The sequence below is a fragment of the Botryllus schlosseri genome, chromosome 1 (genome assembly GCF_051294905.1).
Source record: "Botryllus schlosseri isolate E-star chromosome 1, Bs_hap1, whole genome shotgun sequence".
In the NCBI taxonomy this organism is placed as follows: Eukaryota; Metazoa; Chordata; class Ascidiacea; order Stolidobranchia; family Styelidae; genus Botryllus; species Botryllus schlosseri.
In genome coordinates, this window is record NC_137236.1 from 10219504 (window position 1) to 10242135 (window position 22632).

At 40.6% G+C, this 22632-nt stretch overlaps 1 protein-coding gene across 5 annotated transcripts in view; it reads left to right on the forward strand.

The window, feature by feature from the left end:
* The window catches only part of LOC145453615 (uncharacterized), a 371639-nt gene that overhangs the window by 229798 nt on the left and 119209 nt on the right, over positions 1 to 22632 (forward strand). The window lies entirely within an intron of this gene.

A 22632-nucleotide genomic window follows, 5' to 3' on the forward strand; every position in this document is an offset into this window, starting at 1 on the left:
CACGTTCAATGATCAAGACAAGCACTGGGCACAGAGAACGCAAAAGAATTTGGTGTGTACGACACGCACAGGTATCGTTGCAAAAATCCGTTTCGACGGAGCGTTCGATTTGTGGTTGGTGCCCCCAATTTGCCGAATGGTTACGTGCAATGTTTCGCATCTGAATAGAACATTAATCCTAGTTATTCGAGTCAAGTAGTGAGAGACGATTTTTCTGTGGACTGTGACGAAGCATTCCTTTTCACAAAGAGTTATAGTTTTGATCTTATTTTCCACTAGGGAAGGTTGTGAATCTTGGTCGTGTCGCTGCATACGAAAAATGGAGTACAAAGCTACGCATTGAAATCGCTCAGACGTACTATAGAAGCCGTCATTCGTGAGACACACACCATTCCAACTTTGTGTTTCTTAACCGAGAATCAACCGCATCACTTTTCTATGAAGTTTGCATTTGTACGGATGGGCTCAGATTGCAAGGACAGTGCTTTATTAAAATCGAAATTGCATAGTGACAACAGGCATCACACGCTAATATGAGTATGGGTAGACCGCCGCATAATTATAATTACGGTTTTACGGCTGCACGTTGCCGTACTTCCACAGGTTGGCCACCCCTGGCCAAATAGACCTAACAATAAGCAAGAGCATCTAACACAGTGGTTCTCAAACCCGACAATGAGACCCCCTGGTTACGCCGCTGCAATCATGTAGACTGCGGACTGTGCTATTTATAACCATATGGCAGGTGCCAATTCAAAATGTCTAAGCTATCGCGGCGGTTTCATCGAGAAACATTATAGACAGCAGTTATCGCAAGCTGAACACATGTTAACTCCAACCTGTTCTACTCCAAGAGGAACCAATATGTCCTCTTACGACTACCAACGGTTAAATGATGACGAGTAACATTTGCTGATGACATCCCAAAAGAACTGTAAACATTGTACGATATTGCACATACGGTCATACTGTTCTGAAGCATGAACCAGCATATTTATTGAGATAGCTACGGTAGTTATAATGTAATGCGTATCTGGTACACCCCAGTACGATTGGCACATCCTTTGAACCAGGAGTGGCCAACCTTTTCGGCCAAAAAGACACGTGAGATTTGCGAACCATTGCGTGGGCCACTTGAATGTTGATGAAATCTATTAGTCGTCCAATATGAGTGAACCGGATTAGGAAATAGTGTAAACAATATTTTTCTTACTATACTCATCAACATCAATAACAACTAGGTCATGAAAACTCAGTGTGCGAGAGGCGCGAAAATTTTTCAAAGTTTATGAATAAATTCGTTCAATAATATTGTTACTTGCATATATTACGTGTAGCCTCCGTATACCTCTGGGCTCATTTGGCAAAGAAAGAATTATTGACACTTGGACGTATCCCTATCGAAGATTTTGCAAACATGCATTTATCATTTTGTATAAAGGTTTCATCGCCGACGATCTTTTTGCGAGTGCAGACGCGAAGTCTGATGTTGGACGACACGGTCTCTCATAGTTGGATACACAGCTAGACTCATTTCCGTAAATGTGGAGTATTTTTAATTTTTAGAAGGAGGTAGCAATACTAAAAGTAAGAAATCGAGTGACAATCAATCGATCGAAGTGCTTAGAACAATTTCAAGTCAAATAAATCTGCCACGCAATATTCTTCTCCATGGTCATATATGTAGATTTACGAAAAATATGGCGTTGCCAAAGCGTCGGAACTGATATTTTAGTCATCAACATCCTAAATTTCGTGGTCAGGTTAATCAAATTTCATCTTAAATTGAACTAATTATAAGAATTACCTCGCGGGCACTGTTTATTTTAAGCTGCTCATGAGCGCGGCCGCGCACTGCTTTTGAAGTCGCCTCGCACAAGAAAGCCGAAGGGAAAGCCTTTTATTAGACGTTACCCACTGTTGCCTTAGGGACTGCGCAATGAGTTGGTGATGGCGCGCAGATTCATGAAAAATTAGAGGAAACATTGCTCGCGGGTCACTCAAAACCTTCTCGAGGGTCACATTTGGCCCTAGGGCCACGAGTTGGCCGTCCCTGCTTTAAGCATTATGGTACCCCTACCATACCATACCATACACCCGGTTGAAGAGCCCTGACATAGTTAGCTATTCAACTGTGTGATAATACAGGCTTATGAACAAGCCTAGGTCTCTTAGAATCAACTAGGTCTCTTACAATTAAATCAAAAACATCAACATAAGTATTAGGAAACAGCTTGGTATTTTACCCTTTATAAACTTGACATACCCATACTAGAATATGCAAGACTTTGGGAAACTTCAAATTTTCGCTAACTCATAAAAAAAAAAGTTCTACCACGTTACACGTCTAATCCGCTACTATCAAATACTTGTGCCTAAAATGAGCTGTGCGGTGTGCATCAACAACAGTGTTAGAAGGACAAAAACTATTACAACATGATTTTGACATACAGCAAATAGATGCTGATGAATATTTACTGCAAATCAGGTTGAATTCTGCTGTATGAGTCAGTTGCATGTCTTGACCTTCAGCCGATCAAGGTTTGGTTCTAGATTTGAAATTTCCCCACAAATACTCAAATTTATTTCAAATGGTGTTCATTCTGAGAGTCACCGCGTACATTTGGCTTTCATTAACACATGCTGCTTCATAACAGTGACATTATACAAAGTATACAGTTCTCAGTTCCAAAAGGCATTACATGCATCTTGATTTCATAAGGAATTATCTACCGAGCTTAGGCTTAGGCTTAAACTCCTGTGTATATTATGATCGTCCGCTGCTCCATTCGCCTCGCGAAACACAATGATCAAATCCCCGCATCCACTGTATGATTGGGGTTTATAGTTCCACTACTGTAAGGAATATTATATTCGTTATGGGCCAGCTTCAACCAATTCATTAATGAATGGGGTGCTAGTACTACAGATTAGTGGAGAAAGAGTTGTTTATTATGCATGCTGTACCATGTACATTGTATGTCTTGTACAAAACCGACTGCAAAGATTAATGCACTCTGTGTAATCCTCAATCCATTACGATTCGTTGCGGTCGGGGCAGTATACCTTCACCAGAAGTCACTAATAATTTTCAATTAGGACTATTTTTGTCTTACAATAATACGATCTGCCGAAGTGCAGTAAATCCATACATCTATTACACTTAATTCCAAGTTTATTGCACACCCCTTTCAACGGCATACGACATATCACCCTGTCTACATACTTGGTTACTTCAGCATTACCTTCCAGTTATCATATAGTCGAAATTACTTTAGTTGCAGTTGTCCGTAGGTTGTCATAGCCAGTGGAGAAAACCGCCGACTTGTACATGCTGACTCCATACGTGCCACTACGACTCCTCAGAGTCGGATGAAAAGTTTATGAATATATTTCTAGCGATTAACTTAACAAATATAACTAAACGTACATTAATTCTAAAATTTTGTAAATAGCTTTGTGGCCCACCTCAAAATGCTCTGTGGCCCACCAGTTGGCCATGGCCCACCCTTTGAGAACCCCTGGTCTAGTCAGACAACTAGAATTATCTAGTTGTCCAAGTGTGTTTTAGCCAGGGTTGTAACCAAGTCACAAGGTACCGAGTCACATGTCAATCTCAGTTTTATAGTTTTGACTCGAGTCAAGTCGAGTCATTTTCAATTCACCACCGAGTCAAGCCCGAGTCAAATTCATCGAAAATAGGGTCGAGTCCGAGTCACGGTATTATGACTCGAGTCGAGTCCAAGTCATTGTGTTGACTGCTCAGATTCCTTTTAATGTCTTGTTAAACCGACCTTTTATAACTCTGTTTGGTGATATCGACTGGTTCGCATTTATAATATACTAATTTTCCTCACTTTTAGTAGTTTTGGTCGCAACCAGTACCAATAGACGAAATCCCAATGGTGTCGTTACTTTACTATTCTTCGAAATTACAATGAAATGTCGGTCTTGGCGGTCTGCGTCTCGAGTCATATGACTTGGCTCGAGTCATGCACAATGACTCGAGTCCAAGTCGAGCCAATACAGAAATTGACTCGAGTCGAGTCGAGTCATTTCAATATTTTGAGAAAATGACTCGAGTCAAGTCGAGTCATCGAAAAATCGTGACTCGAGTCTTACTTGAGTCATTACAACCCTGGTTTTAGCGCTGATAAGCAAGCAGTCACCCAAGTATAGGCCGACCTCATAAGTCGAGGTTAAGACCAATGTTCCCTCTAATTTTTCACGAGTCTGCGTAAACACGTTAACTCACTGCGCAGGCCCTTGGACAATAGCGCGCACCAGCACCCCACATAAGGTGATAAACCGAACTTCTGGGTGGCTGCGCCCCCCATACCCCCATCGGGATCTGCGCTTTTTGCCGATACATATCATCTACATCGGGGGCCGGTTTGGTGGTTGTGCCGCCTGAACGCGCGTGACGCCAAAATTTTATATGATTCATGATTGAATCGGTCAATATGATCGGCAATTGCATATATCTATTGCTATCCCTTTTTATCCTCTCTCTGCTCACATAATCAGATTTACCGGTAAGGCTGATCGAGTGCGGTATGTTAGAAAAGGTAGATCCTTAAAAATAATAATAAAACATCTTCGGGCGCACCCGTTGGTACAATGACTTCGTTACATGATGCTATTTCGTGACCTCCTATCGGCTATGTCAAAAGACAATGAAATCGCTCAAACGTACTAAACTAAAACACGAACACGGTTTAAAATTGGTATTTCTCTACTGGCAAATAATGTTCCCTCGACATGGTATTTGTCTTGCTGTGGGACTCGGATCACCAGCACATGAACATTCAGCGCCAGCTATTTACGCGCCTATGGACAATTAAACTTAAATGTATGAATCGAAGTTTTCGGTCAGCATATAGGGCAGTCCTTTTCTGCCAAGGTTTTCTCGCTGCTGATCGATTTGGCGCACTTCTCGGAGTCGCAAGTCACATAGCCTATAACTCCATATGTCTTGGTGCGTCGTGGCAAGGTAATGGCCGACGCCCAAGTGCCCATTTCTCTTAATCACGCGTATTTTTTGTTGTGGGAAGGGTACCCAATAATCAAGATATTTGACAAAATTAATTCAAAATATTTTGAAATATTCCCAAAAAATACACCAGGATTTATGTTAATTCACGAAATAATTTTAGGCTCCCTTCGATCTCGGCCCCCTAATTGAGGGTTTGGGGTGCGGCAGTTACGGTCCTGAGGAAATCTTACGCAATATTCATGACACGCGGAGAAGACTATGCGCTAGTTTCTCGCAGATTAACTTCGAGCCAGCCCATTGTTATATATAACTTTGTTAAACCATGTTATTTCGCCATTACAAGAAAATAATGCGTTATTGAAATGATATCAGTATCGCTCACGCGTACGAGACCTTACTAAAAGAAAATATTTTTCGTTAGGCGCTCGTGATTGCAAAGTCTCATTTCATAATGGAGCGCAATATTTACATTTGCGGGCCGCACTTGTACATCGATCTAAGACATCAGCGATAACACTATTTGCCCTTGGCAATGTTCCCTCTAATTTCTCACGAGTTTGCGCGCCTGCGTGGTCCCTTCCTTGGACAACAGTGCGCAACGACTTTAGAAAAAAACATCACTTCGGATTTTTGTGCGCAACTTAGATTTTCTGTGCGCAGAGACCGCTTCAGCACTGCACATTTGCGCACGTCCGCAGCTTAGAGGGAACATTGGTTAAGACTCGCTGTGAATGTATTTGCATTTAAATTCAATATTGTTACAATAATGGTCTTGTCAGCATGAAAATTACCATCAAATTAGACAGATTCATAGTAAGGATCTGTTTGTATTTTGATAGAAATTCTGCTTACAGTTACAATAATAGCTGATTGTGTTACTTGCAACAAATCCAATCACCGGCATATGGCAGTAATATTAAAACTCTTGGTATCAGAGTGCGTATGATTACAGTATTTGAAACCAACATCTCTCATCACTGGACTTAAACCATTGCGATTGATGTTCGATTAGGATACCACTACTCGAGTGATTGTGACCAAACGCACTTGCTACATTAACTAACTGCGAGAGCACACAATAGAACACAGCATCACATTTTCAGTGTAAAATAACATCACATGTTTCGAGTTCTAGTTCAAGCTGTAGGCTATGTTCGTAGGCGCCGCTATATTTTTCAAATGCGCAACCAGAACATGAACTGCTCACTATTTAAACTCATTAACTAGAACTACTTGAAAAACGGTATCTAGTAGGGATGGTGTGAACGCGAGGTTCACGTTCGCGTTCTGTGTGTGAACCTCGGAAATTTAGAGGTTCGCGTTCACAACAGAACCTTGGTAGGTTCTGCACTGTGAACCTTTTGGTAAATTGTAATTTTCACTCCATTATAACATCTTTGGCTCAAATTTATTGCATCTCAACTGCGGGCCAATCCATGCATGGTGCTGCCAGCATAAAAAATCAACGCTAAACGAGCATGCATCATGCACCTCGATAACCTTAAAAGTTTTACTTGCTTTGTTGCAAAAATTTTCTCGGAAAAACCAGCTTTCCGTTTGTGAATATTTAGTGACTCTCTGCTGTAAGCTTGACCCGCAATCACACGACATCACGAGCGATATATACGTAGTCAGTGATAGATGCTTATTCATATTCAATTAATCAATGACATTGATATCGTCTTCTGATGTAAAAAATCGAACGGGCGTACGGAGTCAATCTTGACTTCATATATTTACTGTATCATTAAAACCAAATCCGTGCGATTAAGATGCTTGTTACTGCTGCATAACCTGTTGTTGTTGTTTGTGGTATCGGTATAGCGAGTATCGAAACCAGTTGTACACTCTGCTCAATATCAATGTTCAAATATCCAGACTCCGAACACATTGTCCGGTCTGGCTAAGACCGTTAAGGCGTAAGCTCATATTCCTTGGTAAGTTCCAGTCGAAATTGTTGGCAAAGCGACGGAATGTATTGATTTTATGCAATTATTATATCCTTTGATTACCGCGGTTGATACATTTAGCGACGTTTAAAACACCAATATGTACTTCAGCAATGTGGCATTATGTGGACCGAGTCTTCGCTAGGTATCGTGTACTTTAATATAGGCTATCACTTCATTGGAAGATAGGGTTGGAATTTGCAATATGACATCACGTGACGTCACGAGGTTCACGTTCGTGTTCACACAGAACCTTTCAAAAAGGTTCGCGTTCACACGAACCTGAACCTTTCAGAGGTTCACACCATCCCTAGTATCTAGTTGTTGTTGATCATCAACTAACTACATCACTAGTTTGTATAAGTCTGTTCTCTCTTCAGGTATGCATGGAACAAAATCTGAGGTCGTGGCGAACTCTACAAATTAGCAATCATAGTAAGGCGTTAGTCGTTACAACATGAAGATGTCATAGACGCGATTCTAGAATCCTGACAGCTTGAATCATACAAGGCATTATTATTCCAATATAAAACATACCACATACTAAGCTATCTAGATAAGCCTGACTAGTTCTGACCGAGAATGTCCCATAATACTCACCTACCAATATAAGTGCTACTGGTATTACTGCGCGCGCGCTTTCGTATCGCATCCGGAAGTGCCGCATATCAAGTTAACAATCCGGCACGAACTACAGAAACACCTCCAAAACGCCCATGGGCTACATAATACAGCACTGGAAGGAATACGAGCGCTCTCTCAGGGGTAGGAAACATGATTTTCAAAGGCACGGAAGTGTGGAAAATTTATGACTGAACTGTCACTAGGCGAGGTAGATATGTCAGAACGAGGCCCGGTAAATTTGAGACCTGACTAGTATTTATTTAGTCAAAATTACTTGTGTTTCGACCTGAATGTAGACAATGGGCCTGGACGGACATACTTGACGACTGTCGCATAGCCGGCGAGATCCTGCTCCAAAAATCAGGTCCGGCATAGCTGATGGAGCGATGATCTTTTTTGTCCACCATATGTTGAACGACGTGGACGCGCGTGTATGGTATTTATGCACTTTCGATACCGAGGTTTTTTACCGAAGTTTTCGGGGCAGTGGCCGCAGTGGAATTGATAGCCCTGCATGGTCTTGGCAACTTCTAGTCTCCGCACATCTGTTATGTTTAGGACACCGAATCTTTTGAGCAGCCGTTGTAAAAACTATTCACAGCTCAACTGTACAGTACATATTTTTCGGAAAAGTAATTAAATTCGGATTTTTTCGGATTTTGGACGGCATTATTCGGATTCGCATCGGTTTCAGTTGAGATTTTCCGGATTTGGATGGATAGTTCCTCAGAGCATGGAAAACTGAAGAGACTCAAGCTGTCGGACGGATTCGCATTCTAAGAAATCAATATCAGCTCATCACTTGATGAAGACATAGCGACACCTTACGGTCGTGCGTCGCCTTCAAAGCATATTTTTGATTTGTGTAGAAATCAGGAGAGAAAGAGAGAGAGAGAGAGAGAGAGAATCTCACCGAAACCGTCGATATTGATATGTCTAGGCCAAATGAGCCCATTGCTATACAGAGGCGACCCCCAATATATGCAAGTAATATATTTATTAATCGACCATGGCATGACTGCATACTGCACAGTGCACTGCACATATTGTACAGTTGTGCACAGAGTTTTCAAGACATAATTGTTATCAAATTTAAAGCGTAGTTATGTAAGTCTTGTTTTCAATTTCACCTAATTCAGTTCGTTTCTATCGGGCGACTAAAAAAAGGTTTTCGACATTCAAGTTGCCCGCGCAATGGTTCGTAAATGTCATGTGGCCTTTTGGACAAAAAGGTTGGCCACCCCTGGAATGGATAAAATTCTACACTATTTGTAAATTACAATTCAGTTGCATAGAGGAAGAAAGAAGCAATATGCATATTCGCGATGCAGTCACAAATTGGACACTATTTGTAAATTACAATTCAGTTGCATAGAGGAAGAAAGAAGCAATATGCATCTTCGCGATGCAGTCACAAATTGACGCATTTTTTGGAATTACACCACGATATTGTGACAGAGAAAACATATCATATAGTTCAGCGGGTCCGCGAAGCATTCTCAGTTGGTCCGCGAAGCCTATAACATTACATAGTTGATAACGTAATTTATATATTTTTGATTAGGAGCATCAGGAGGCAGTTTCGCTTAATTACTAGTAACACTCCAAACCTCACATCAACAGAATGGCCGCCTGAGATGAAATATCCTGCTGTGCAGACTCATTTTAATTGCAAAATTGCCAATAGCCTACTGATACATATATTTTGCTGTTTAGAGATGTTTTGTAGGGGATTGCAGTGTTGGGATCAAGTCACTACCTTCGAGTCACGAGTCATTTCGAGTCAATGCACATTTTGACTCGAGTCAAGTCAAGTCAATCGATTTTCAAAGGTGACTCGAGTCAAGTCAAGTCACTCGATATTTGGAGGTGACTCGAGTCAAGTCGAGTCAAGTCAAGTCAAGTCACGAGTCAAGTCACAATTCAAGTCAAGTTGTCTTTTCGAAGTATATGAGGCATGGTAACATCATTGCATTTTGCTGCCTGTCTGAAATACAGATTAAGTGGTCATTGATTTAGAACCGATGAACGAATATAGTGTTAAATATACACGCAAGAAGGCGCTCTATCGCTCACGTATACTTAGAACTGCTAAACCTCAGTTTATAGTTACCAGCCAAAAAAAGAATTGATACGAATTGAGAAGATGCAATACAGCACGCATTTACAAATCGATAGGATACAATTCGAGCCCGCGCCAATGGTTGAGGACTGTATAAACTATATTCGAATTCAGTTTCAATAAAACAAGAGGTTTGGTTAAGGTAAAAACAGAGAACAGAAATTACTTTACTATACTAGTTTACGACAACGTAAGCTGTAAGCTTCGATCACTTCGTTTGCGTTCAATTTGTTTGTGAGAGAACAATGGAGGCTCAGATAAACGCACGATCGTTAAATGATTGGTCGCTGTCACGGGTTACACCAGCGTTTCGCTAACAATCCTAACATATGCAAATACAATGATTTTGATCGACACCGATTACTTGATGACTTGAAATTGACTCGCGAATTTTGCTCCGAGTCACGAGTCAATCCACATTTCTGATACGCCGAGTCAAGTCAAGTCAAGTCATTTTAGCAAAGTGACTCGAGTCAAGTCAAGTCATACCAAAAAGGTGACTCAAGTCTGACTCGAGTCAAGTCATGACTCGAGTCATCCCAACACTGGGGGATTGTCGAAAAAATAAAAAAGTTTAATTAGCAAGATCAATCACGGTGACATAGCCTTTCTCCCCATTAACATCAAGATGAGCTACTAGAAAGAAATGACCTATTAACCAGGTTTGACGTTTATACTATGTTCAATTTTGGGGCCATATTTGTTGCGATCATACCCAAATGTGCCGTCGGAAACGTTACACGTTATTATTATTATTATATTCAACACCACCTATCTTTGTGGAATTGGCACTCGTTCATATCGAACCGAAGGCGCGGATTTTCAAGACACGAACACGTATTTCAAGAAATGCAGTTGCAGAATTCGCTTTGAAATAATAAAGGTTGACCCGATTTTTACATAAATATGATATACTTTTAGGAAAAGTCATTTTGTTGCTGTTTATCACTAGCCGAGAGTTATCATTTGTTGCACGATAATTGAGCTAAATTTGAACTAAAACTTCGGGGGTCCGCAGGGGTCCGTGACAGTCCAAAAGGGGTCCGCGAAGACAAAAAGGTTGAGAACCATTGGTCTAGTTGTAAAATAGATATAAATATAACTAAACGCTCCTTCCCACTTGACAAAATTAAAAATATGTGTAGTGTATCTTAGCTGTTTGGCTCGAACAAGTGATTAGGAAAGACTGCAAGTCCTAGTCCTTGAATACTTGACTAAGTGCATGTAGACTAGACGTATGTTAGTTAACTACTTCCTAAATTTCGTTTATGGCCAATGTCTATTAGTAGTGACAGTATGTGAGCTTGTCATCAGTACAGTGTGTAATAGGGTTGTTCAAAATTTGGAAAATGTTTGGAATTATGCGTGTCCATCGCTTATTCTGTAGATTATTGTTAAAAAAACAATAATGGGCTTGAAAGAAGCTCCCAGGAAAGCCGCTAACATTTGTCTAAATGCGTTTGAAAGTCGTTGTTGAAGAGTGGGCGGGCAACCGACAGCAGAGGCGGGCAATCACGAATCCACGGTTCTTGATTGGGTAATCGGTTAAGCTTCACTGATTACTGCAACAGCAGACTCGGATTCGGGAGCTTCGCTTTACTAAATTGAAAGTCTGTTTTGCTGAGGTAGAGTGTGTTAGTAGCGGTTGTGGTTCTGTATAAGCGCGTTGTGGGTTGATGAGTCATTAGTAGTACTGTAACACGTGTTCTTTGAATGCTTCACAGTCGATAGCAGTAGTTTATGATTTGGAGCAACAATAGTGCAGTCATGGCAGAGGCAAAACGGCGAAAGATTGCACACATGCCGCAGCGAAGAACAAGATCCAAATCTGAGCAGTACTTGGTCGGATATACTTGCGATTACATCTGTGGCTCGAGATTACGTACTATACGAGAAGTAATGAGTTACTTGCTGCATCTGAAATAGCATTGTCCTCAGTCAACCCCTACTCATGAACTATATGTACTGTGGTGGTGGATGATGTAATGACAGTGTGGAAAATGGCGAGAATTGCGACAATGCAGAAATCACATGTGGTGCGGTCACTTCAAAACCTGCACGAAAGATGGCGTGATCTGAAGAAGAATCCGAAAAAGGAAAGTGATCCCAAGGGTAAGAGGAGAAAATGCACTGGTAATTTGCACAAGCTGTGGGATATTGGAAGTAGAGATGCCATAACAACAATAGAAAATGACATTTATCTATCACATGAAAGAAAGCTTGAAGACATTGCATTTTATGAAGATCAACGGCAATCTCGCCAGTCAATAATGTTGGGAAGAGACAAAATTCTGGCTAAAGACCTCAAAAAGAAAACAGCAGCCATTGCAGATCAAACTGTTGAAAACGTTTCACACGGTGCAAGTTGATGTACAGGATGCTGTAACAGCTTTGGTTTTTGGCACCACAGCAAGCAACAGCGGCTGGAAGAAGGGTGCAGCGAAGATCCTTGAGGACCTTCTAGGAAAGAAGGTTTTTTACCATGCGTGTCGGCACCATGTGAATGAGCTAGTAGTCAAAGACGTCTGGAAATGTTTATTTGGAAAAGCAACAACCGGACCAGAGAACACATGGTTTGCCCACCTTAAGAAGAGCTGGAGCAGTCTTGACAGAAAACAGCAATTCAAGACTCTGACTATTCCTATATGCTTTAAAGAACGAGCAGCAATGACAGTTGAGAACTTCAAGCTACTACTCGCCAGAAAAGATTTCTTCACATGGGATGACTACAAACAATGTGTGACTAATGCTCTTGCTCTTCTCGGTGCAGATGGAGATATACATCATCACAAACCTGGTGCAACACACCATGCAAGGTGGATGGGCACAATTATGTATGCTCAGATGATGTTCATGTGGGCTGATCAGTTACATTACAAATCTGAAGAAGTGGAACTGCTGCATCGCTTCAATTTATTTTGAGTTCTCTTTTATATCCCTGCCTGGGTTGCATCCAGCATCGGTCGTGATGCAGCCGGTAATGACTTGAGATTCATCCAGGACATGTTGAGTTACAAGGAACATGATGAACAAGTTTCCAAAGCTGCTTCACAAAAGCTTTTAAAGCATGACTGGTATATCGTGGAGGAAACCGCTGTATATGCCTTGTTTTCGCCGAGTGAAAGCAATGAAACTCGAGAAAATATGGCAAAGACGCTCCTGCAGGTAGAGCGAACTTCAAGTTTCAGGAGAGGCCCGCCCTCGTTGAATGCAACTGTACACATCAACAAGGACACTACTTTGTCTGATTTTATTGGGCCACAGTCGTGGTACATATTTGATGTTTTTGAATGCTCTGATGAATGCCCAGAGCATTCAAAAACATCAAATATCAGATTCCTACACCAGAATGAGCTCCTACATCAGTTCTGTCAAAGTCTTTAATGATGCCGCAGAACGAGGTGTAAAGCTAAGCACAGACTATGCTGCAATCTTGACTGACATTGAACAACAAAGAGACAGTCTGCTTCAAGATGTGGAACAGCATAGGAAGACAGTTGGAGACAGCAGGAAGTCAACTCTAATCAAAAGCCTGTAATCTGCAACTTGTGCCTGACAATGCAACACTGATCTGCAACGTACTTTTTTAATGCCTTTTGTAAATAGTGCTTTTCGCCTTCATTCAATTGTGAATAAAAAGTGTAATATGCGTTCGTTTATGGGTGAGACGTCGACTAGTCATAACAAGTACTACTGAGATGTTGACTCCTGGTGGTAAATTTTTGAGTTTCACTCACTGTCAGTAACTTTTGGAAAGGTTGAAGGTAGCAAGATGCATGCATCTAGTTTATTCGTATCTCAACTAGCGAGAGCACCTGTGCAATACATAGCACTTTCTGCAGGTAGATATTACCTTAGGCGGTTGCAATGTTATACTATAGGCTCTTGATGACAACATTAACAAAGGCAATATATCATGTCTGTAATGCCACCAAAAGAAACGACTGCACAACAGCACGCAAAAATCGTTACCAGCAGTGTTCAGAAAGTCGGTCTTTCAGCCAATCATTAGCTTATTATTACCGGCTTCAACCAATCAGGATTAATGGCTTCTCTTTGCCCGCCCACTTCATCGGTTCCCCGCCCACTCGCCGACAGCTACTTTCAAACGCATTTAGACAAATATTACCGGCTTTCCTGCGAGCTTCTTTCAAGCCCATTATTGTTTTTTAACAATAATCTACAGAATAAGCGATGGACACGCAGAATTCCAAACATTTTCCAAATTTTGAACAACCCTAGTGTGTAATGAGAAATTAGTAAGATGCAGCATCTCATAATCTGTTTTTTTGTTATTTTCAAACAAGTTTTGGAGAAATTTGTCAGAAATATAAAAGACTCAACAACTGGAATGCGGATTCGAACTTACCGTAAGATATACCATATGTATACTATGCTACTCATCTACTATGCTATGTGCTCTTCTTTACATGACGATAAGTGCAGGGGTTTCCGGGGCGCAATTTTTTGACCATTGGCAAGGGAGGCGCATGTCAAAAAAAAGTTGAGAACCGCTGATCTATGTACAATATTTGATACTTTTTTCATACTTTCGCGGTTGCCCAACCTATCAGGGTATGCTGTATTTTTATGTGAGGAATTATTCTTTTATATTCTGAATATTTTGGATGTAATCATTCATTTAAACTGCCCTGGTGCACAAATTTATTCTCCAAATTTTGTGTTATATGCCAGCGATGTAAGTTGCCCAATTATCGAAGAGGGTAAGAAAAATATATGCGAGATTATTAGGGAATCACAACTTAAACTCATGTTAAACTAGTGTGGAAAAGTACCGATTGCAGTAATATGGAGATATAATCTACAAAATCACATAAAACAAAGGTATTGTGCCGTTAGAATGTATTACGAAATTCAGGGGTTTAGCGATGTGTGGGTCGTAGGCTACTCATTAGCTTCATTAGCAAACATCAGGGTGTCCATTCTTTCATAAGAGCTAATCAGAAGGAAAAATCCGTGTTAGAGACCGACTACATATTCTGAATACAATGGTGCTTAGGTCAAATAGATGTAGCTTGATGATCATCCGAGCAAGCGCAGGAAATGGCTTCCAAAGTTGATATAACTATTCATGAAACTGCTTCAGTCACAGAGTCTGCGATAACAAAACTCCTCTTGTAGTTTACGTAGTGGAATTTACGATAAGCGAAATGTAAATTGCAACGCGACAGCGGTCGAATATCATTCGTTTTCATTATATTCATATTGGGATATTTATCAATAATATTATTTTGGTTCATAGGCGAGTTGCACAACTATATCAGGTCTTAAAATAGCTGTCGACCATAGGGGGTATCATAGGAGTCTGAGTCGCACTTTGAGATGTGAACATTGAACACAGACCTGTCAGAGATAGATAGTATGACGTTTGACTGTTCACAGTGATAAAAATATTAAACGGCAAGCTAACGCATGCACTGCATTAACTGCATACATCGAGGTGGCCATTGTAGGGTGCGTTTCCACTCAAGTAGTCGGTGTAAATTTCTACTCAATAACAATTATTTAGAACTTGAAAATATGGTTGGAGGTACTAAACTTGAGTATTGCTTTCACAACTACATTCATTGCAACCAAGAATTTATTACCTCGAAGACTTTTCGTGTGCCCCTTATCGAGAGTTAACGGCACAATAACAAGCATACAGAAAGAGACCAAATTGGCAAAGTATGACGTATTAATACAATAATAAAAAATGAACGCTAGGCAAAGTCAGCTGTACCGGTAGTCAAAACAGGAGACGAGAGAAGATGTAAGGGTGGCGCCGTACGCTCTGTCGGTCATCGTGAAAGCGTACAGTATAAAAAATATCGCGTATGGGCAATATGAGAATAGAAATGCGACGTCTTTTAATTCTATGTTCAGTCTGATGATCGGTGACGTCTGCACTAAAGCCGTTTTTTTTTGTTTACTGCTGGATCATCAAGTGTTTGTTGCTGTTTATTAAAAAAAAATATGGTGCTTATCACATATTGGTCTTTTGCACCGCGGTCAATAATGGCGTAAGAAATGAAAAGCAGCCGATGATGGCGTACGTATAGGATAGACATAATATTTTTAAAATAGATTTCAGTGAAACGAAAGAATATCAAAGCCTGAAAAAGGAAATTTCGGGACGGTGGAAATTAAAACATTCACGGCCAGTCACAAATTACGGTTGCAGGATAACACAAATTAAATTGTGAGAGGGATGATTTGATCCTTGGTGAGAGGAATTTCAATCCGGAAATCAGCATTCAGTTTAGCACATTCAGCAATGAGGAAAGTACGATGGAAATCCTATTTTGAGCAGTGGATCAAAAAATGTTCAGTGGTTTCCGGATACCGACAAAGAGAGCAAACTTGAAATTCTACTAAAATCAAGTATTTCTCTGTACTTTCAGACAGGCGGCCTGTCGGACACAAAGCATATCACTGAAACGCAACAAAATAAGAACATCAGTGACAACGACCCGAATGTTGAAGCGAAAACAATATTAAATCTGCAATCAATATTTTCGGAAGTCTTTGAGACAATCGATGTTTGCTCAAGCTGTTGATGGCTATACGGAATTCCCATTGCCCTTGTAGCAACCAAAGTAGACACAAGAGATGCTACCCGCCTTGTAGCCGATGACATTGCTCTCGCTTTTCCTCTTTCATTCAAATGAAATCAATCCACGGACATCAGCTGTGCTATCGGTATTCACTTTTCGTTTTTATTGCCGGTTTACGATCATCACTGATCAGTAGGGTGGTTTATGTTTTAGCTAAAAAATCAATGATTTTGCCCGAAAAATGAATATTTTGACGTTTTTGACATTAAAAAACTAGATTTGACAAAATGTTGCCCTCACATATGCAGATTAGGAGTTTTCGCACATAATGTTAGAATTATAATACTTTTGTTCGTTTCTGGTGAGAACTGTCTGTCCTTACGAAGTAGGCTAGCTCGGCTTGAAAAAAGTACTATTAGGCTTCATTACAATGTTTTAACAAGACTTGAGTAAAGCTGAGTAATTTTATGTATTGCAAGATGCTGGATCAATTCAGATTCTGATTAACAAGAATAATAAGAATTAGGAGAGCACAGCCGTACAAAGCTGAAAGTTCAAGCTCAAGCCGCAGTTCTGACGGTATTGCAAAGCGAGCGAATGAAGTCGTGACGGAGATTGCTCGTTAACAAAACATGCTGACATTTCAAACTTCGTCAAATGTACCAACTAGAGCAATAAAATGCTATAATAAAATCACTATCTTCTGTCGCTTCGCCTACAATTTCGACGAGGACCTACAAGAGAGAAAGAGAGATGATATTCTTTTTCGCCTGCACCATCGACATGCTTTGACGACGGAGTTGCGATATGACCGTGAGGTCACCTAGTCCGCGGCCCCGTTTTTTTCTCCTCCGTGCTATCCGTGATAACTGCGGATACTAAATTGCGAGTCTGTGGTATGACCCGGCAAAGGATCGAGCCCATGACCTACCGATCGAGACTCGAGAGGCCGGACGCGTCACCATTACAATATCTCGCTCGGCGGGATCATATATGCCCGTAACGGTCTCGGCCGGACAGACAATGTATTCGGCGTCTGAATATTTCTACATTATATTGAGCTGAGTGTAAACGGGTTTCTATATTTGCAACTTATATTACCAGATAGACAGTTAAACAGTAGTAAACACCCCGATCGCACGGATTTGGTTTTTATGATCCAATAATCACATCAAATCAAGATGGATCCCGTACGCCTGGTAGATTTTTTGACATTAGACAACGATGTGTTCTTTAAATCAGTTTCACTGATTGTTTGAATAAGCTTCAGTCGCTGACTTCCCAAGTGTAGTGAAAGTTGTTCTTGATGTTGTGTTACAGCAGAGAGTCACTAAATATCCACAAACGGAAAGCAGAATATTTCGAACGATCTTTTGTAACGAAGCAAGTAAAATTTTCGTTTAGTGTATATTTATTTTATGCTGTCAGCACCATGCATATAATGGTCCGAAGTTGTAATACAAAGAATTTCAACCACATATGTTATAATGACATGAAAAATTGTATTATAATGAAAAAGGTTCACATTGCAGAACCTACCAAGGTTCGTTTGTGAGCGTGAACCTCGAAATTTCTGGAGGTTCACACAAAGATCGCGAAATCGAACCTCGCGTTCACACCATCCCTAGTAGGCAAGCTTCCCTTAAATTTTCGTTCTAAGTCGCCAAGTCTAGTGTTTTCATGCGGATCCATACATACGCTGATGTTTGAAATGCGGCTCCGACATCCAAAAAGGTTGGGACTTCTATTGTTTATATCCCCATTTTAATTATACAGGATTGGATATATATCATGTTTGAATAATTCATACATATTGGAGTATCCGTGGCTTGTCCATGTTATCAAAACTTGTATCATATGAATAAAAAGAACGATATTTTGAAATGAATACCCCCATGTTAATTGAATATTTCGAGATGTACCACAATAAAACAAGTTTGCATGCTATCGTGAATAATATGTTTGCATATGTTGAATAGTTATGTGAAATTCATTTCAACGTCATCGTGTCAAATGATTTACTTCGAAAATTTGTAGTACTATTGGATTAGGAGTTCTGTGACGAAAACACGAAACTCCGAACTTTTGAGTCGGAGTTGGAATCGGTCTATTTGAAATGTCCGGAGTCGGAGTGGGTGCTGTAGTCGGTGGTAAAGTTTACTGACTCCACAGGCCTGAATGTGAAGGAGATATCTGCTCATATTGAAATAACTACTGCACCCAGTTATTAGTTTTAACATGAATGTATTCGAAACAAAGCAACTCATATTATATAATGTTCATGTGAGGTTGTGGACCACAACACTAAATATTATCATCCTTTATGAGACGATGAAGAAATAATCTGACGTTGTAATTATGTAGCTCACAAATACAAGTATATTTAGTTGATCATTTAGTCCACAAAGCTTTAAAGCATATTTAATGTACCAGGGACTTTCGCTCTCAAAAGTGATGCATAAGTTCCTCTTTCTTCGATTTCCACACGCTGTGCGCTGCAAGATACAATACCTAGTTCGGACCATTTTGTTGAAGATAATCCTAACAAGCGTGACTGCAATGTTTTAACTGGAAATTTGTACGCGTGTAAAAGTACGCGCAATTCATTTAATATGAATAATAATAATAATAATACCGTACACTTTGTGGATCATCGTGAAAGCGTACACGATAAAAGTATCACGTATGGATTATAAGTTTTAGAGAAATGCGTTTTTTCGATTAGTGCTGCTGGATCATCAAGCAGTTCGCCATGTACGCAAACTGGCGGCCAGTCATACACAAAGCATTTTACTAAAACGCAACAAAACAAGGACATTAACGACAATGACTTGAATGTCGATGCGAAAATAATCCTAAATCCGCGATCTATATTTTCCAAAGTCATTGAGGATATCGGTAATTGCTTGAGCACACTAGCCTAGCCATTCTACCGAGAAGATCGGCGATAACTTACAGGTCGTTCGGAGAGAGAGAGAGATTATATTCTTTTTCGCATGCACCATCGAGATGCTTCGACGACGGGGATGCGATACGGCCTTTATAGTAAGGTCATATAGTCTGCACCCCAATTTTTTCTCCTCCATGCTATCCGTGATTGCTGAGCGCCTAGCAGGATAGCCGTGGATACCAGTTTTCCAGTTTTTGGTCTGACCCGGCCAGGGATCAAGAAGCCAGACGCATCACCATTAAACTATCTCGCTCGGTCCGCGGTAGGTTCGATTCCGAAATGTCTTGACGTGAAATCGTTGACGAACGAGACCGATCCAAAACCAAACACATCCAATATAATCATGAAAAACACTAACGATGAAATACCCCATCATTTCCACACGACGAGGTGCCTTTCCCCCCAACAATAACGTTTTGTCGATTTCTGTAACACAACCACTGTCATACGACTTCATAGTACAAACTCATAGCACACACTCGACACGATATGTCTGTCAATCAGATCAGTTTCGAAGAATTTTTCGCAATGGCTATTCAATGCAGGAAACGAAATCTCGTGTCAAGCTACACCAATTACGATGACTTGAGCAATGAGCACGAGTAGGATAATTCGGGCCGATACGGAAGGAAACACAGAGAGAGTAGAATCAATGGATATTGGATGTCGATTGCTGTGAAATTGGCGGATGATAGCGTAGTGGCGAGCGTCTACTAAAGTGACCGACGAAGACAGTTCCACATCAGAAGACTGTAACATCGGGCACTTGGCCGAGGTGGATGCTTGATTAAGACACCACGATTTGGTCGTTTCGGCACCCGCCTATCTGTTCATTGCATCGCATTGTGTCTTGTATATCGCATTGTATATTGTGTGTATGTGTCATGGGCAGATGAAAATATGATCGGGCGATAATCGATTATTATTACTGATAATGCAACTAATATTAATAAGTGACTGCGTGAGAAGCATAAAACTTCCTGCTAACCGCTATGATTGATTGATCAACCTGAAATCATGATGGCCATGAATTGTGGTACATATTTTGACACAGTTGTACCAAAGAATCAGTCGGGTGAATGTTGGATCATTGCTAGTTGTTTTCATTCATCTTCAACTTGGCATAGGCTCGTGAGCATTATCTTGGTTAATGGAATGACTGAAACAGTATATTTCAACCGTGTGGCAGCGACTGCCCAGAAGTTACGCGAGAAAATGAGGTAAAGGTGTTTGTCGTCAACATAAAATTTGAAAACTGATCTCTCCGGATGAAAGTCGTAACTATAAACAACTGTGGTATTGTAAGACACAGCTCTAAACGAAAATTTTCAAGTCGGGAACCTACCGTATGGCTCGTTAGCCATATATGGTTCTTTTGATGGTAACATATGGCTCTTTGATAAGTTTCCACTTCTGTACATTATTCCCATCATATTTATGAAAATTGAATTTAGTAGATTTTCATAGCGGCTGACATCATTATTCTTGTGATGGATGAGACGGGTCGTCATGAAGTGTGACCATGAACAGTGATGTATATATCCTGAAGTGGGGGTTGAGGAGCTAAGAAACTCAAAATCTTGAAGTTTATGCTAACAAAGATCGGCTGTTGACGGTTTGTCATTATTATCAGTTCAATACAGGGGTGAACAACCTCTCTAGTCTGCGTGCCGGATGTAGGAGAATGAAGTAGGCCTACTTGGCGGTAGGGACGGTGTGAACCCGAAGTTCACGTTCGCTTTCTGTGAGTAGGTTATGCACTGTGAACCTTTTTGATTTGATACAATTTTTCACGTCAAATATAACGTCTTTGGTTGACATTCTTTGCATTTCAACTTCGGATCACTCGCCGCATGACGCTGGCAGCTTGAAAAGAAATTCAGCACTACACGTGAACCTATCTATCTAATCACATCTCTTTGTTCGAAAGTTTGCTCGGAATATTCAGCTCGCCTTTGAGAATATTTAGTGCAGTGGTTCCCAACCTTTTCGATCTCGTGCCTCCCTTGGCCGAAATTTATGCCAAAACTCACCCCTCAGGAGAAATCTGCCCTATGATTAAAAGAGGTAATTTCTACCGCGCAAACACCTGTTGACTGAAAGAATAAGAAGGGTGGTACCGAATGTTTGTTTCTAGCAGGGCTGTAACAATACTTTGTAGACCTCCATAAACAATGGTATTTGTCCTAATCAAACAAATTCTGGAAGGCTTGACTCAACAGACCCCCAAACTTCCATTTTCGTTTTTGGCTTACGCATAAATATGCTGGTCTCGCGATTTTTTTCTCAAGATTGCGTATGCGTTTGGCCAATAATATTGGTACTTTCATATATAGCAAGGTTGACCAGACTCGAGTCACCATTTCCTGATGACTCGACTTGACACAATTTCTCAAAATACGGAAACGACTCGAAACGAGACAACCTGTGTATTGACTCGACTTGGATTTGAGTCATTGAGCATGACTCGAACCAAGCCATATGACTCGAGACTATAAGACGGTCAAGACCGACATTTCATAGCAATTTCGTATATTGGTCCAAGTACTTGAAAGTGCGACAAGAAAATGCTCAAAGTGAGGAAAATTAGTATACTATAAATCAAGATCATACAATATCACCAAACAGAGTTATAAAAATTGGGTTTAACAAGACTTCAACTGGAAACTGAGCAGTCTACACAAAGACTTGGGCTCGAGTCATAATACCATTAACATGACCCGGACTCGACCCCTCTGCTCGGTGACTTGGACTCGGACTTGACTCAATGGTGAATTGAAAATGACTCGACTTGACTCGAGTCAAAACTATGAAAATGAGACTGAATAGTGACTCAGAGCCTCGTGACTTGGTTACAGCCCTGATGTATAACATACACGTGATGAGATTTCCTGCTGGAAGTCATTGAAATTTAGGACACCCAATACGTTTCGGCAACATTGTACCAAGTTTAAAATGTCTTTTTCGATCGGGTACATGACAGTTTGGACATGAACAATTTTGGAAATCCGTTACAATTCCAAAGTGGAATTCGTCCCGAAAAATTGCAACATTCCCCCTAGGGGGAATTCCTCCCCGGTTGGGAACCACTGATTTAGTAACTCTTTGGTGTGAGCTTTGCCCGCAAACACAGAATAGAATGGTATATTCATATGGAAATGAACCCGAATATTTTCGGCTGGCACTCGTCAGGGGTAATCGTCAGCAACTAGTAGAGAATTCAAAAGAACATCGTATATAAACAATCGTAACACAAAATATGACTCTACCAGCATGAAATGTCGAATACGAGAGCGTCCAATGTACTATTTTAGATGATACACGAACTCTTTTTGTTGACACTGCCTATTCTGGTGTATTTTGATAAAAGTCGACTTCAAGGCACACAAATGAAAGTGTGAACGACCCTTTCCGAGTATGTGAAATCTGTCGTC